We start from the raw sequence: 18,136 nt of genomic DNA, 5'->3' as shown, positions 1-18,136 counted from the left end.
ATTCCTACTGGTCTGGGAAAAATCTGAGATTATGCAGGATTTTGGGATGGCCAATGAGATTTATAGCAAAGAGAAAACATTTGCATTTATACTGTGAAATGGCCATTTGGTAAAGCATACCTTGTTGGGTTAATATTGTTTTCAGTTCTTGCATAACATTTATCTTCGGACATCAGCATCCCAGGAATGTAGGAAAACAGTCTGTCATACACCCATGCATGTTCAATGTGTCACTGTCACAAAGTTATTAAAACTTGTGATCGTTCAAGTGACAGACAGTTGTGCAAAACAGGCTGTGTGCTTTCCCACACACTTGCCAGCACACCTGATCTCTGAGCAAGACACAGCCTGGAACTCATGAGCATCTCCGGAGCCACCAAGGGTGACAAACTTAAGGTATCTTTACATGAGGTTGCAACTTCACCCCTGCAGAGGTATTTCTGTATAATCACACATTGCTGCATGTAACATCTATAAACATTTCCTTCTAAACTGAACACTGACCTTAATAAAATAGGTTTTATTTATAAAATTTGACTGGGAAGCAATAAAAAAGGAAGGGACTTTCTTTGTCAGATATGACATTTGCTATTTTTGTCTTAGAGAGACAAGAAATTTCTCCTTTATTTTTTATTTATTTTTTCTTTTTTTCTTTTTTCTTTTTTATTTTTTCCTCTTAGACAGATCAATAGCCAAAGCATTCAAAAATGTGGAAATGAGAAGAGAATGCAGCAACTTTATATTCCTATTACCAACAGTTCTTTAAAGAAGAGAAGCAAAATAGTTCTGATTAGAATGAATATTGCACCCATATTTGATTTTGCAAAAATTTTAGGCTACTTTAATTTTATCTCCTATCTTTACCCACTCATTTGGATGTGCATTGACAAAAAAACCTACGAAACTTTAGAAGTGACAGACTTGCATTGTTATTACTGGGGCAAATTTTGTACTTCTTTCATAGATATAGAGTAACCAACCTCTTTAAAGCCAAAGATTTGTACAATTAGCTCTAGTCATCCTTGATATTGATCAATCCTGATATGAAACCTGCGCAGCCCATATTCCAAGAAGTGCCAGTGCAGTAGCTTATGGTCTAAAAATCTGTTAGTATTACTGATAGTAACATGCATCCTACAACACTTGCCAAACCAAATATGAAGAATCAGAGGCTAAGCTATATGTACTGCCATCTTTTAATTATCTTGTTACCATAAACTGAACCCCGTTTCTATGTAGTCTCTGGAAAAATGCAGTTTTCTATTTGACCGCTGCTATGTTGAATAGAGATGGGATAGCATCAGATTTTGAACAGTGTCGTAACAAGGGACCAGGGATTTGGGAACAATTAAAATATATGTATATTGAACTGATGTATATAAATATGGTTCCCTGAGTTTTATGTTTTTAACCGTTTTCCAGGTCTTCTGTCTTTAATAAATGCCTGTGTTTTGTTGCAATTCCCCCTATGAGATCATCTGCACTTGAACCAAAGTACTGAAATGTCTTTTGACCAAGATGACTATTTTGAGATAGATTTACAGAGCGTATTGACAGAGGCATGTTCTTAACTTGGGTTTTGGCACTGTAGCACATTCATGGAAAGGAGAGAAGAAGTAAAGTTTCCACACCACTATTAGCAAAAGTTTTCTGTGGACTAGGAGGGAACCAGGGCCAGAGCATCTCCTCCCAAGGGGCAGTTTTATGCAGAGCTCTGGGCCTTGTCTGGCTCCATGTTTTTGTGCCTTGGGGGGTGACTGGTCCCTGCTCCCCAAAAGAAGTCATCTGAATATGGACTATTTTGGCTGTGCAGAAGCAAGGAAAGGTTCTGCCTGATGACAGGCTTAGGGAGAAAAAAATAGAGGGATTAGGCAACCTGTCCAACACAGGCTTAGGAAATCTCAAAGTGGTTCACAACAAGCAGACATTTGTAAATAAAAGAGAGCAAGAGAGCAGCTGCAACGTTTAATATGCAAAATACTGTGCAGCAGTGAGTGCATCCATATGAAGGGCTGTACCACTTCAGCTGTACCATTATACTTTAAAATATGCTGGTTTTGCTGTTTTTACCTGTTGGAAAGTGTTCTGTCTTGACTGGTAGAGAAATGATGTGAGTAGTCTAATAGGCTCACCGTCTTGCTTGGGCACCCTGATCCTGCCCATTCTTTTCCAGGCCCTTTTCCTTTCCCCATGCAGCCCAGCTCTAACCCTGCTGGGTGCGTTATGGTCCTGGTATGAAGGTAGCTGCACTACAGGCTGCTCCGCCTCGTAGATAGTCATGTGGAAATAATCAGCTGCTACAAGCAGCCTTTGGCACACCAAGAGCTGCTGTTCAATACACAAATTAAAGCAAACCAGCTTTTCCTGTCAGAAACACTTGAGGATCAACCCTTATCAGGCTAGGCTTAAGGTTAATGTGGCAAAGGAGAGATTTATTCAGAGGTGATGGGAAACAGTGCTGTGACACCTTTTCCTCTCTGGCCCAGAGCTGGCCAGAGACTAAAGTGGCTCCCAGAACTAAGCAGGGGAGCTGGCAGATCTCTGCTGACACATCTGCCACGTCTGTAAGCATGCTTGGAGGTGCGGCTGCTGGAGCACACCTGGTTATGGCAGATACAGCCATCCCTCAGCATGTTCTCTGGTTTCAGTCCAGGACAGAGCCCCCCGTCTACTCTTGCACCAGGATCTCACAAAGAATTTACCCTACCAGAGGGCAGTCTGATTGCTGGAGAGACAGCCACCAGTTGAGATAAAACACTGATGGGAACTGGGGCACCATATGAAGGGGAGGACCCCCACAATCTGTGTTTGGACAGGACAGGAGTAAATCTTACAAGCTGATTTCGAAAGGTATCTCACTGCTAGGTGCTAAATTCCTGACTCGCATGGTGACTTAAATAAACCATATGGACAGAATGGGTTAGATGCAGATCATCTTAGCTTCAGTGAGTTTCAAAGCACTGTATTAGCCCATGTATGGACTGTAAAGAAAGATTTTTGAATACTAATTTATCTCCAGACCATTCAGGACTGGAAAAATGCTACTTGAAAAAATCTGTCTCTGTACATTGACTTCTGTTGACACAGAAAACTGAAATTTGGGGCACTGTGGAAGGGAGTGACTTAAGGAACTTGTGGAGCAGATCTCTCCTGTTGTTACTGCACAGAGTAAGGGCAGACAGGCAGCACAAAAGTGGAAGAAGCAGTCGAGGGACAAGTAGCGTGTAGAGGCAGCTGTCTTCCCCCCAGAAAAGCTGGAGCTGGAAGGTCAACAGGCATATTCAAGCTCCCCATCTCCCAAAGGGTGAGCTTTGATCTTGTGCTGTTGTAGGGCTTAGTATTGTATAACAAGGGAAAGTCAAGCCAAAAATATATAGCTTTACTAACTCCTGTGAAAATATTTACACAAGCCAGTTCTCATTCTTCGTGCTTGGAAACATCTTGGACCAAACCTCTTTAATTTAGACAGCATCTCCATTTTTGAAAAGTCCTGTGACAAGGAGTATCAGCTCTCTTGGTCTCATGAGATGGGGAGTTAGCTCTGTTGTGCTGCTTAAAGAAAGCCAAGTCCTATAGCTCGTTTTTTCCCATCAGCTCTGTTCAGAAAGGCTGTTTATGTAGCAGATACAGATGGGTTCATACATATCAGTCCCAGCTGTTGTGCATAATAGAAAGGAAAAGGAAGGGACCAGCAATCAGTCTGCCAGGGAACAGTCCCTACATAAGAAAATCTTGGTGCTGGAGCCACTGGGAGTTGTGTCTTTACCCACTACATTGAGAGAACAGGGTGGTTCTCTTTTTTGTGCAAGAGCAGGAAGGAAAGTGGAGGAGAACATATTTTGTGATATAGCCCAAAGCCTAGTTTAAACTGTGAACCACGCAGTATTCCCCACATATGCAATTCTGATGGTGTGACAAAGCACAGAATTAGTGCAATGACCATAGATATTGGATAACTGCACCAGCCTCTGGGGTTGCATGCTGCATAATGCAGTATTGTCCTCATGGAGTGCGATCTATCTAAGTGACTATGTCCAAACCTGAGGCATCTGACATGCTCCCATGAGATGGCATTGGTTTAAGAAGAGCAGAAATTTGTTTTATCACTTTGTTAAAGGCAAGAGTTTTCTTACCCCTTCTTGGGAAACACTTGAGAAACGGCAGCTTGTGTCCCAGCAATCTGGTACAATGGAGCCCAACATTAAAAAAAAGGAGGGCAGGTGCAGCTGTGCAGGTGCAGAAACAGAACTTTCAGTGAACAAAGAGTTTTCACTGCTATTGCTCATCAAGGAAACATTACCCACAATTGAAGAAAGGGTTTTAGTCTTAAAAGATCAGACAGGCAGTATTACACCACATCAATTACAGACAGAGCTGCCGAAATCCTTACTAATTTAGCTTATTCGTGGATCACAGTTTTGGAACTTTTCACTGTCATCTGTTTAATCCAACATCTGCTGCTGGTTTCTACCTCTGCAATGACAACAGCACACCTTGGAGGTGTGGAGATCTTTTCAGGTCAGCAGCTTCAAGTGTGATTACTTCCTTCCTACTGTGCTTTATTCTTCTTTGGCTGAGTGACACAAAATATTCCAGAAGGAGGTGTTGGGTTTTTTTGAATTTTTTTTTTTTTTGGTGACATCTGCAAAACTGAGCATTCTTGTCTTGTTCCAACATATAATCATTCTACTGCCATTTTGCTAATTCCAGTTCTGGTATTGGTATAAAATGAAAATTAAAAAATGTAGCCACACATTCCTCCTTGTTAGAAGAAATTTGACTTATCTGCCCCAGAAAGTTTACACTGGGGCTTCTTGATTCAAGAGAAATTGGGTCTATTTCTTGACTGAACTGTTCAGTACTTAACTGGGAAAAGACACTAGGAAGAACTTGCAGCATTATGGATAGTGAAGCTTTTGAACAGATTTCCTGGGGAGTCCATACAGTTTCCATCACTGCAGGTCTGTAGGAAGAAGTTAGACAAGCACCAGCCAGCAATTACACAGTTCTTCCTTCCCAAGGGTAGGGCAATGGACTGGATGGTCATTCTGTTCTCTTTCTGTGAGAGGACAAGTGTTCGGCCAGAAACAAACAGGACAGAGATTTCATGTGTTGTTCTCATCAATGATCTCATTGCTGAAAAGGTCCTGAATAAGCAAGAGGATTATTTAAATGACTGTTAAACAGAACTTTAAAGTAGCTGAGCTAAGTCAGTAAGTATTCATTAAAAGTTGCTAGAATGCACTTCGTGTGATGAAATCCTCAGGGATACTTTGCTCACAGGCTTGATTAAGCATCCTAGAAGCTAAATAGGCTTTTGAGTGGGTTGAGTTCAAAATCATGTAGTATGGTGAGGTTAGAAGAGTATCAGGGCCATATTTTATGAAATGAGCCCAAAGATTATGTAAGTGGCCAGCTAATCTGAGGTTTGCATTGAGGGAGCATTTCATCAGGTTTTCCCTTTGCCTCTTTCTTATATCCTTATGCGAGAAAAAAAAAGCTGATGTGATCCAGATGGATCGAGCGTGCTAGTCAGATTATCCCCCTGGATTCTGTTTGCCTGCTTTCACTGCTCAGTCAAAAAAATCAGCTTGCACACCCTATCACATGCAGAAAAGAACACAAATGTGTGTGTACCAGTTATATCTGATCTTTATTTCTGAACCCAAAATATGCACAGCAGGTGACCTTTGTAGATAAAAATAATGCTTAAGTATTGGCAGTGATATCTAGAAAAATAAAATTTTGTGAATCACTAATATCTTTAAGAACCTGGAAAACAAAAACAAAAACAAAGGCTTTTTAAAAATTTATTTATGGGTAGCTCATTTTCCCTTTTCTCTGTTCATCCCTCGAATCAAAATTGTGCACAAGTCTGAGAAGGTAGCTGCCTAAAGAAATCTTTGCGTGGAAATTTCATATAACCTCACACCTCTGATTTTATCTTGCTCTGTGTGTTATTTAAGCTGCTTTCTGGAACTATTTTTTGTTCTTGTATCACCCCTAAGAAATGCTGATACGTTAGCAAGACTGTTATTTATATTATTTTTGTACACAGAAAGAAAAAAAAAAAGTTATGTCATTAACTTGGGCACAAGAAGCCAGTTTTGACTTTTTCTACTGAAGCAAACCCTATCTTAGCTACTGAAACATTTTAAAATGTCAATAGAATAACATCATGAGCTGTACTGAATGAGCTGCCATCTGTTTCACAAAGGCTGGCTTAGAGTTGGACCTTCAGCTGACATAAAACCAAGTACCTCTACATCTTTCACTGGAGCTATAGCAGTTTACACCAGTAGTAATACATAAGGTGTATTATTGATGACAATGGCTTTTTCCTGCTGTGTAGCAATGCAAAACTGCTGCCTATAGAAGAAGATTAAGAGGTTAATTGTTCCTTCAATGCTTAATGACTTAAAGACAAAAATCTGAAGGAGACTTTCTGTTTCTTGTGCCTGCACGTGTTGCTTTTCATTAAAACTTGAGGGAACATGCTAGCAAAAGACTGGGTTAGTTCATGAGCTGGGTTTTATGATCAAGATTTACAGTGGGGATGCTAGGAGGCTGTGATCCCTGGGAAAGGGAACATGATAGACTGTAGGAAAATGAATTCATGGAATGCTGCAGGTTGAACACTGTCAGGTCACTGAACAACCCGTGCAATGTCTCCGAGGACATGCCGACACTGCAGAGCAGGGCTGTTTGCTCCGGAGAGGTGGCCTGATCAGTACAGCTGAGCACCATCAGCTTGCAGAGTGGTGAACTCTTCAAGGAGTTCAAAAGTCGTGCTGTCCTGAGCGGGGTCCAGGGCCTCACATGGATACAGAGGGACTGTCAGGTCTTAAACACATGCTTAATTTTAAGAATACGAACAGTCCCACTGACTTGTGGTTAGCATATATAGAGGCGCTAACTACATGGAAACCCACATAACAGCCCAGCTTGCAGTGTGCTGTCTTCTGAGCAAGCAGATAGGAGGGGAAACAGTGCATCATGGCCGCTGCTCCTGATTAGTGCCATATCATATTATAACTGAGCTGGCATCGATATTGTGCACCAGTTGTGCCGCTCTTACTGCACACTAAGCAGCTTACAAGAGTCTTGCTGCATCTAAGGAATGAGGTGGTGATTTTGTTTAAAGTAAGGCCTGCTGGCAGGAGCAAGAGCTGATCTCCCCTCTCCCTCCCATTTGTCTGTCAGCTGGAGGGAACCACGCCAGTCTGTATGTTCTAGATTATTCGGATCCTGGCAGGAAAACCTGAAATCAAAAGGCGAGTGAATGGGGGTGGGAAGGAAAGACTTTGAATCAAACATGTTCTTTTTTCTTTTTATTGGGTGCCAAGAGGTCTCTCATGATCGGAGTGGAAGCTCTTAGCACTTGAAGCCCTCTCCTCTGATTCCCCCTACACCTCTCTCTAGGCCTGGCAATGGGGTGAGTGGGAGCCATATCTCCTCCCTTATGTATCTAAAATTAGTCACCTAAGCCCAGATAAGTCAACTATAGTCTTCTGGGGAGAAAATCTTCCTCCAGGTGCAGTTCTTCTTGCATTAGGATACCTAGATGCCTATTTCTCCTCACTGGTTATCGGAGGAGGCTTGGGTGCCTTGATTAGTCTCAGACCACTGAACTTTTAAATGCCTGAAGTTACTAAGAGAATTCCCTTACTAAATTCTGAAACAAAAATGTCAGTAAACCTTCTGGATCAGACCCAGAGTATACCTACATGGGCAGACTGTTGTGTGCCTGTGTCCAATAGTAGGTGGCTGGGAAGGACACAGAAACAGTGTGAGACTGCAGAATACTTTCAGCCCTCAGTAATGTCTTGTTCAGGGATTTCAACCTACCATGATCCTCAATCTAATATTTTATTTTATTTTATTTTATATTTTATTTTATTTTATTTATTTTATTTTATTTTATTTTATTTTATATTTTATTTTATTTATTTTATTTTATTTTATTTTATTTTATTTTATTTTATATTTTATTTTATTTATTTTATTTTATTTTATTTTATTTTATTTTATTTTTGAGAAGTTATAAATCAGTAACTGGAAGCCCAAGATAGAAACTGCTTGATCCTGACTGCTTTCATGTACCTGTATGCAACATTTATTCAGAGGTCTGTGAGTAGCTTTGTGCACACCCTGAACACAACCTGCTGGAAATACCTGGATTCATGAACATCTCAAGACTGACTGATTTCACAGAGACACACTGTGCATGGAGATTTTCTTGCAAAGGTACATATGTAAGCTAGTCATTTGAGTTGTTGTTGCCTAAATATGTTTGTTGTTGCCTAAATATGTTTGTTGTTGCCTAAATTTGTGCCATTTTATGTCCCCTTCTATACCACATCTGGCTCCCCTGTGCTGCTTCAGCAAGGTGTGGGTCTCCTGTATGTTCTGCATCATATCTATGATCCCTGTGCATATTTCTCACGTGTATTGTGGTGTCTCAGGTGACATTAGATGGTTATGTTTTGGCAGCTGAAATCTGCTGTTGGTGGCTGGTTAACTGACATGCTAGCAGGGCACTGCTAACTATTTCAATTCCATGAGCTACAGTGGGACTTTACTCATCTGGGCTACATGGACAGACTTTCACCACAAAGTAGATCTTACTCCAGTTGCTCACTGCTAACTCCTGCTTGTTGAATGTGATTCTTTAACAACAGTGTTAAAGCCCCATCTGTCCTTTAACTCATTTGATTTTTAAGATTACTTAGGAAATGAAGATAAAAGTTGCACTGTTAAAATAACAGCAAACTGAAAAATATACATTAAAAAAGGTTACAAAAAGTAATGCTAAATTTACCAGTCTGCTTAATAAGGTCAGTTCCAGACATCATGTGCACAGATGCATCACTGCTCACTAAAGCTAATTTAAAGGAGATGTGAATTTTATCTTGCAAGATCCCTGCCTTCCCTTCCCAGATCAGTAAATTGCTCCATATTATGCTGCTTATGTGTGATGGACATTTACCAGCTATGCACTGGGATCTTCTTGCTGTGTGACTCCACAATGCTGCTTGAAGCTTTGCATTTTATGGTGTGAGGAGATTTCAGCTCCTTCACCTATACTTTGTGTTAATGCTTCCATTGGTTAGGAGATGTATCCGCTGTGCTTCATTCCTCCGTGTCTGTAACACTTCTCTGTGTGTGTGTGGGGGGTGCCTGAGTGACGAAGCCAGCAGAGAAAGGAGGCAGCCAGCATCTCCTGGGACACACCAGTCCTGAGCGCAGCTTTTCACAGTGATCAGGAGCTCTTGTACTTTCATCAGCTCTGTTTTCCTCTTCTGTCATGTGGGGAGGTGGACCAGGTAGACCCTGTGGGGGGCAAATTTCCAGTCTTAGTTTCCAGCCTGGATCCCAACACTGACATGATCCATCACTTTGCTAGCACCTCTCGGTCCACAGGAGCATGAAAGAAACCCCACAGGTTTGAGTGCATGCACAAGAAGCCAAAGACCAAGGGGAAAATAAATTCATAAATTTGTCTTCAGTAGTCTAAGCCTCTCACTGCGTGCTCAGAAACTAAGCTAGTAGCTTGCCTTTTCAAGCTTCTTATCTGTTGGTGGGACTCAGTCCCAGAAATTTAAATGATCATTTCCATCACCTTATTTTAAGACCTGGGACCACTGGAGTTTTTTGTTTGTTTGTTTGTTTGTTTTTTAATTAGAGCTTAGAAACTGCATTCTCCCGTCTTACATCTATATAAAGGACAGCTGAACTGCAAGTTCTGATGATGTGAACTTTCAGCATACGAAAGGTTCAGATAAAAGGGTGAAAGTTATTATCTTGTTACCTGCAAGAGTCACCACTGGACAGTTTAAAGGTTTTGCTTGTCAGGCCTCCGCAACGGTCATTTCAAAGCCAGAAGCGGGCTTTGTTTTTAACTCATTTACTGAACTTTCTTGGAATTTATCTCTTCATCTACTGCGTGTTTTTTCTTGTCTTTGCTCACCTTTTCATCCTCAGTAAGGTTCTAAAATCTGTTTTTTTTTGTTCGTGTCTAGAAACCACTTGTTAGATGATATTTATTCAGGCTGGTATTATATTCAGGAGGTAGTTTGTTCAGTACAAGAGGGCCTGTCTGCTGACACAGGAGTTAATGCATTGTGTTTCCAAAGGAAACTGCCAGAGTAACACAAGCTGACTTTCTATTTATCTGTTGTAGCTTCCCTTTTGTAAGCTGAGGATGTTTATGTGCATCGTAAATATATGTGCATCATAAACATTCAGACATCTGCTGGGAAAAGCACCAGTACATTGAAAGTGATCACAATACGTTCAGGATTCCCAGTTTTCATATCATCCAAGAAAACCAGAGTCCTCAAAACAAGGACCTCTGCACAAAGGTCTTCTCTTCAATGTCCAGACTTGAATGTCTGGAAACCAGAAGTTGATCCACCATGAAGAGAACATTCCAACGTACTAATTCATTAGACTTTGTTGAACAAAAACAAACAATCCTTTAATTTCACACAGGCTCATTCATCTGGAGTTCTTCGCCTCATCTTGTTTAAGTCTTCTTGCCAAGAGTTATGGGGAAAAGACAGAAACTGTTACAGAGTCCAAAAAATTTATCCCAAAACAAAAACAATCTTTTATTTCCAACATTCCAAATTCCCCCAGAAAATCCAGCTAGACAACCAACAACATTTGTAAAACTGATGTTACAAAATTAAACAAATCATGTCAATTTTCCATTTTTGCTCTCTGACAAATAAGATCAGGATGAGGGGTAGGGGCAGGGTAGGGTAGAGTAGGGAGTATCTACATGCAAAGGTAGGATGGAGGAAAGAAATTTGGCCACGTCTGGAAATATTTTCTCAGTCTTCCAGTGAGAGTCATGTCAAAGAGGCCTTCCCAGGACAGAACAGCAGGGGGCTTTCATCTGTGAAGGGCCCTCTCCAGCGTGATGCTGGTGGAAAACAGGGTTCCCATCCACTGCCCTTTGCACTTGTTAACTGGATTAAAGCTGTCTGGGGGATGTGTACATGTAGAAATACAATTGTATTTCACAGCTGCACGAGGCCTTCACTTCTGGTACCTGCAGGCAGCTCAGTGTCAAGGGTAGGATTCTCTGAATCACATACGTGCTTGGAGGAAGCTGCAAACCCCATGGAGGGCAGCAGCATTGCTCCTATGGCCTTGCATCAGTGTGGTTGTGCTGGACCTGTGCTATCAGCCCCGCCAGGCCGGAGCCCATCTGGGCTGCCTGCACTGCCTCTGACCAGGAGCCCTGGGAAGTCCATCTCAGCCAGCATGGCTGATACTGAGCTGGAAGTAATGCCAGCAGTAACACTGAGCTGTGTACTGACCTGCCCTATGAGCACATCTGCACCGCCGTCCCCAGAGCCCTGCCTTTCAGGGAAGTACAGTGCCCCAGTCCAGCACTAGTCCCAGGTGGCTCCACGCAGTCAGAGCTAATAAAGCCTCCTGGCAGCCAGACCAGAGGAGGATGTGATGCAGACACTGCTCACCAGCTCTGCAGGGAATAGCCCCGATCCAGCCAAAAGAAGGTGAATCCAGAGCTGGTGTGTCTGGATGGATTACAGCTGCCCTTCTTGCCACTGCACAGTGCTCCCAGCAAGGACTGCAACAAAAGCAGGACATCAAGCCTTCGCTACGCTGAATAATGGAGAGAAGACTGCACTGCCTGCTTCCCTTGCAGGAGCTGTCTATAGGCCACCCAGCTGGAGGAGGGAAAGCTGTTGGACTTCCTTGTCCCTGGAGTCTCCAACCACCTTCAGAGAAATACACCTTCACATGAGAAACCTTGGAGATCCCCCAAATGTGCAGGTGGACCTGAAGATGTGTGCGACCGTGTTCAACCAGCTCAGATTTCAAGTGGAGCAAACGTGTTACAACATCCCTGTCCAACATACACAACCTTTGCTCTTTCTTATCCTCAGCCACTTCAAATTTTATAGGCTCTTATTTAAAAGTCTAAGCATGGAGGGGCAGGAAACTGGGTGTCACTTCAAGTACACAAGATCAGAAGAGCAGTAGCAAAAACCGCTTGCAGCCCTTGCTGTTGTCTACAACAAGATGCATGCTTCTCTGAAATGAAGAGGATTGTTTATAAACAAGAAATCTCTGTTTATGTGTGATCTCTAAAAAACAGACTATAAAGTCATTTAGCAGAGGTTTAATAGATGTTACATAGCTAGGATCTCTCTGTCCTTCTTCCATCTCAGTTAGAAGCATCTGTGAGTTCTTCACTTTGAGCTGCTGGTCTACAAACAAATCTCAAAGAATGGAGTCCCCTTCACAATGCATCTACTTTCATTCCTTGCCTGTTACCGTATGAGCATAAATAGTTAGATACTGTAGTAATCATGAAGTGCACTTGGAGATTATTTTTAAAAAACACATTGGTAAAAATATACAGTAAATGTTTGTGGAAGAAGTTTACATTCTTATTTTTTCCCAGTGTAAATAAATTGGGTCAAAATAGGCTGTTACATTAGCAACTGGCAAGCTGCTGACTTAATCCATTATGTTTCCATAACCGCAGGGCTCACAGGGCAAGGACAGACAGTGGGCAGTGACAGGCTTTCCTTTCAAAGAGTTGTGATCTTGTGCAAATGTGCACCCACAGGTACACAGATATAACCCTTGTGCCGATTACATTTTGTTAACAGCTCTTCCCTAGCTGGCCTTGTGAGCAAAGCCAAGGACTGTGCTGCAGCTTAATATGACCACTCTGCATCCTGCTCCTTTCCTCTGTGGATTGTATGGGATACTTAAGCAAAGGCCAGATAACACTAAAGTCAGTTGTAAAACTTCTGCTGCCTTCAGACGGGCTCTGAGCTATGTGTTCTGCTTGGCCCAGTGGTACTTAACCCGTCTTTTCCCACCCAGGAGACACCTGTACTGACAAGCATGCCCAGATCAGCTCTCTGGTCCTCTTCTACCCTCCCATCACCACTGGATTTGGTGGCTTGGCCATTTAATCTCACTTCCCAAAGCTAGAGTAAATTTAGATCAAGTGAAGCAAGAAAGCCATCTGTCTGAATATCTGGTGACCACACAGTGCAACGCTGCCCACCTTCAGTCCCAGGCAGGTTCCTGGTAATGACGTTAATAAGCTAGGCTGGTTAACAGCATAGTTAAATGGTTAAAGTAGTACACATGCAGGTGCTGAGGGAGGGCAACACCAAGATTTTAGCATATCTGCATTTGCTGTGAAAGTAAAGACATATTGGAAATGGCTTGAAACCTCAGCTTCTCACTGTATGCTGTGAGAGGGCAGAGGGCTCATTCCAGCTGCCCAGGTCTAAAGCTCTCTCAGCTGTCTGGATGTCAGCCTGGATCCTGCCACCATGGTACAGTCTGCAGCATCAGAGCTGTAAGATGTCTTGCCATCATCTCTTTGCTAGGCGGTCCTTACATCTGCCAGAGGAAGTCTCTTTCCAGCAACTGGGATCTGGCAATTCCAGCCTTTCATCTTATCTTTGCAGATTAATGGCATATGTAGACCTGAATTTAAAATTCCAAAACCCATCCCCAAGGCATGCGCCTCCAGGGGCTTGTTTGCTCATACTCTGTTATTGAGATGGAGCAACAGCAAACTCTGTTCTTGCCAGATTCACCTGAGATCACACCGCACACCCACCAAGGCACGAGAGCATGCAAGCAGTAATGCAAACACAGACAACAGATGCACTCATCCCACTAGCCTGGCCAAAAGCAGAGCTTTTTGTAAGTTCGGTATAGAAAGTAGCTGGCTAAATTCTTCACTGCTTATTTGAAAATAAATTATACAAGTCTGTACAGAAATAGACTTAATCTGAGATGAGTTCCCTAGGTTTTTCCTATGGACCTTCAGTGTCCTTAGGTTCTTCTTGTCCATTAATAAGTCAATTCGTCAGCACTACAAAATGTTGTCCTTCATCATTTCACTCTCTTCATAGTCAGCCATTTCCCTAGAGTTATTCTGGTTGTTCTTTCATTGGAATGAAACCTCAAGATATCTCTGAGGACCTCACTTCCTTTCCCTTCCTACTGTCTAGTTTAATAGTACACAGGAGGTCCTACAGATTTCAGACTTGATTAGCCCGTGTATCTCTGAGAATGCAAATAAAATCCCCTTCAGCTTGCCTGCACTGAGTTGCTTTTATTGTGAAAATAACTCTTTGGAATGCAATTTTATTTTCTTCCTTACCTTCCTGCCTAGGAAGCTGATTTAATATTTTTTTTTACTTTTCTCTTTCCAAGTTTTCATTGTCTTTGTAACATCTTACAAAAGCCATGTATCCGGGTATGTTTGTGGCAACACTTGTTTTTATAGACATTGCCCATAACATGTTAACACAGCAGATGACCAAACTGACATTTGGAGAACTTTATCATGTATATATATATACACACACACATACACAAATATAAAATATATACATATATAAAATATATTATATATATAATATATAAATATATATTTTCCCCATTTTGCCCATTATATATATATTCTGCATAATATATATAATACATATATATTATATATATATTATATATATTTTCTTTTTCCCCCATTTTGACAAAATTATGGCTTCACAGGTCCATTGGAGATCTTAACTCAGCAAGTGCTTGCTCCACTAGCTTGGAAAGTTCCTAACAACCAATGCAGTGAGACTTCAAGTCAAAACAGCAGAAATATTACACACGGTTTTCATTCCTTGGAGCTTTCACATTCACACCCAAGGGCTGTTGCAAGACCAATTTTCTTTGAGGTTGACAAGCTTCTTCAACTTTGGTCTTGAAAATTACATCTCATTGCACCCTTCAAGTGAGAAAAAACTATTTCAACATCAGATCTATGGTGCTGGTGGATTCAGACACCACCACTAGCAATTACTTTCTCCGGAAAAAGAAGCAATGCCTAACTTAGGCTCACTTGGAAACTATGAACCGGGGTTCTCATATGCATTGCACATGTTTTTACTCTCTGGGAAGTTTCAAGGATCCTCAGGCAGACCAAGTAAGGCAGTGTCCCTGGAAAACTGGCAGGAAGGAAATATTTATTTTGCCAAATTAAAATGGTAAAATGTGCAGGTTATAACAGAAATAAAGCTTTACAGTTTAGTTTCCTCTGAATCAACACCATACTTCAGCTCTTTTAGCTGATAAGGCATATATAGCCAGGCGTTTGTCTCCCCTTACTGAGTACAACTATCTCATAGATAATACACAGTTGTCTTGTACTCTGCCGGGATTCACACCATCCCATCACTGGAAAAAAGTGACCTCAACTAAGCACTGCTAAGTCCTCACATCTAGAAGCAAAGGATCCCTGTAGAACTCTTGTTTAAATGGCACTTGGTTTGGAAGTGCCTGCACACAAATTATTTTGCCTGGCAAAGGGTTGGGTGTTGCTGCATGATTACACCTCAACAATTGCACAAAAAAAGAGATGCTTAGTGACCAGTATTTATTTTCATATCTTTCAAGGTTCTTACCAGGGAAGATAAATACAATGGATTTACATAGATTGTGTCACGTTTTTTACATAATAAAGTAAATAGAAACCATATACACACACATGCATGTATGAAAGTGAAAGAAGGCATGAGGCTTGTACCATCCATCTATCACATCCACAGCATCTATAGCCATGGCACAACAGGAGCTGGGGGAGCAAATCCAGCATTGCAGTACCAAAGGCTGGAGGACATATATGTACAGTGTTCAAATATCCCACGCTGTTTATGCTGTTTATCGCCAATACCCTATCCACATTTGCCAGCAGATGGCACTCATTATATGTTGGACGTGTCCACAACCCAGGTGTGCACTTTCCAAAACACAGTGAGCGGGGATGGGACATGCTCTGGCCCTGGGTGGTTCATGGGCTACTACATTCCACTGGTTTATCTCCTGGTGGTGGCTACAACTTCATCTGGGTCTGTACTGTGACAGAAACTGGAAAGGTGAGGAGATGGTGGGCAGAAACGTCCCTCAGCAGCAGGAGGAGCGTGATGTGGGCTGCAGGGAGGCCAGGGCAGCCTCCTGTCTGTGGGTTGGGAGCCAACAGATACGCTAAATGCCAACAGGAGAAATGATCAGTGCAGCCATCTGGCCTGACCCAGCTGCACACACAGATGGCAAAAGATTTATTCTGCATCCAGGTGCATCCTTTAGAAAGATAGTCAATCTCTCCTTCAGGCATCCAGTCAGTGATGAATCTGCATCGTAGTTCTCATCCTGCTTGGAAAAGTTCCTTGTTTCAAACATGAATTTGTGTGCTTCCAGCCACTGGACCTTCCCATGCCCCGTTGGAAAGACTGAATATGCTGATCTCCTACTGCAAGGACCGCTGCCCAGCTCTCAGTTCACTTTTGTGGCTCCCTTTTGACTCTCTGCATTCTTTCTGCCTCCTTTCTGGGCTGCTTTGGACACCGGTGTCACAGCAGGAAGGTGCACCTCAGGCTGTGGCAGAACGGAGGAGGAGGGATGCTGGGGGAGAAGCCTTGGCCACAAGCAGAGCCCAGGGAGTTGCACTGCTGCTGATCACCTGGTGTCAGTCCAGGAGCATTATCATGGTTATTCTCTTCTATTTGCAGTGTTCTGTATCACACAGCCAGTCGTTATTACCTTCCCCACTCAGTCTGACTCCTCTTTCTCTCGTAAGCAGCTTCTCTTTGCCCTCCCTTGGGATCCCTGGTGTGCTGCTTTTACAAAACAAAGTCCTAAAGACACAAATCTCCTCAACTACTTTCCTACAGCAATTGCTTTACCAGAAGGTAGTTATATCTATATGCAGCAGTTGGTTGGAGAAGAAGCAGATCATCTGTGACGTCAAGCCCCATAGGATGTATGCTAATCCTTGCCAATCTTCCTAGGAGCTGTAGCAGTTCCTGTAGGAAATCTGGCATTTAGAAAGGTGCTAATTAATTGTAACTAAACCTGAAGCAATAGCAAATCTGTGTCCATCATTATAGTTTAAACACAAAGAGTGGAATGAGTAAGGCACTGGTGGTAAGCTTCACTGGTGCCTTGGGCTAAGTTTATTTTTAAAGCACTAGCTCTGCCGCGCCAGCTCAGATCTCTGTTGGCTCCAGACACTGCCTGGACTGCAGTATCACTGACCCCTCATTACTAACAAAATCACCCTGTCAGCTCTGACAGGTTTCTTGAGGGCAAGAGCGTGAATGTAATAAGACATTCAAAATCCGATTTGAGGAATGTTACACTTGCACATAGGTGCTGTCTGTTAAGGTGCTGGAAATCTTTTTTAGAACTTAATGCTATTAAAATACTAGGTGACCACAGACATCATAGCTTGATCAACTAACTATCATTTGTCATTAGATTTTCAAGGAGCACTATTATTCCCTGTCTTCCTGACAAATTTCAAAACTATTGCTTGTCTCAGAGTGATGTATATGCTCAAAGTAGCCTATTAAACTTTCATGGTGATGAAGATCATCTTTGTCTCATTTCCCTCAATATTTAGAAAGGGTCCCTGAGAATTTGCTCTTATCTTAGCTCAGGACTGTAAAGATTTTTTTCTCAAATGATTACTTTAGAAAGTTATAGGCTGCCAAAGAGGTGGGCAGGGTGTGCCTGCAGGGTCAGAGCTGTGGGCTGCACCACCACACACAAGCCTTGGAGTCCGACCAGCATTGTCCTTAATAGTGCCTTGCCAGGCTTGTGAGCTTTTTATCCTCATGCCACTGCTGCTGGCATTGATTTCACGTGCTTCACAATATGGAGCCTGGACCTATCTCACACCATACCTGCAGCCTGTCAGCTTGGCTAGTTGATTTTGCCACTGTTTTGGGTCATTGTTTCATTGGCTCCAGAAGAACATAAAATGAAGCTGCAAAGGCATTTATGTAAAACCATATGTAGAAGCTATTGCTTCTCCTTTCAGTCTTTTCTTCTGACAAGACCTCTGCCTGTCTTTCAGTCTTCCCTAACTCTGCATGCCCGACAACAATTCTGCCTATGCATCCCAGAAAAATGTCTGTTCTTTTTCTGCAACTCTCTGACACTGTTGATTCGGGTACAGACAGTCTGTCATCATGGCTAATCCCTAAGACTTCTACAGACCTATAATTTTGCCAGATTATTCAAAGTCGTATAGAAACACTTTTTTTCTTCTTTTCTACCCAAGCATGGT

This window comes from Cygnus olor, chromosome 3 (genome assembly GCF_009769625.2).
Source record: "Cygnus olor isolate bCygOlo1 chromosome 3, bCygOlo1.pri.v2, whole genome shotgun sequence".
In the NCBI taxonomy this organism is placed as follows: domain Eukaryota; kingdom Metazoa; phylum Chordata; class Aves; order Anseriformes; family Anatidae; genus Cygnus; species Cygnus olor.
This window is presented reverse-complemented; position numbering follows the sequence as displayed.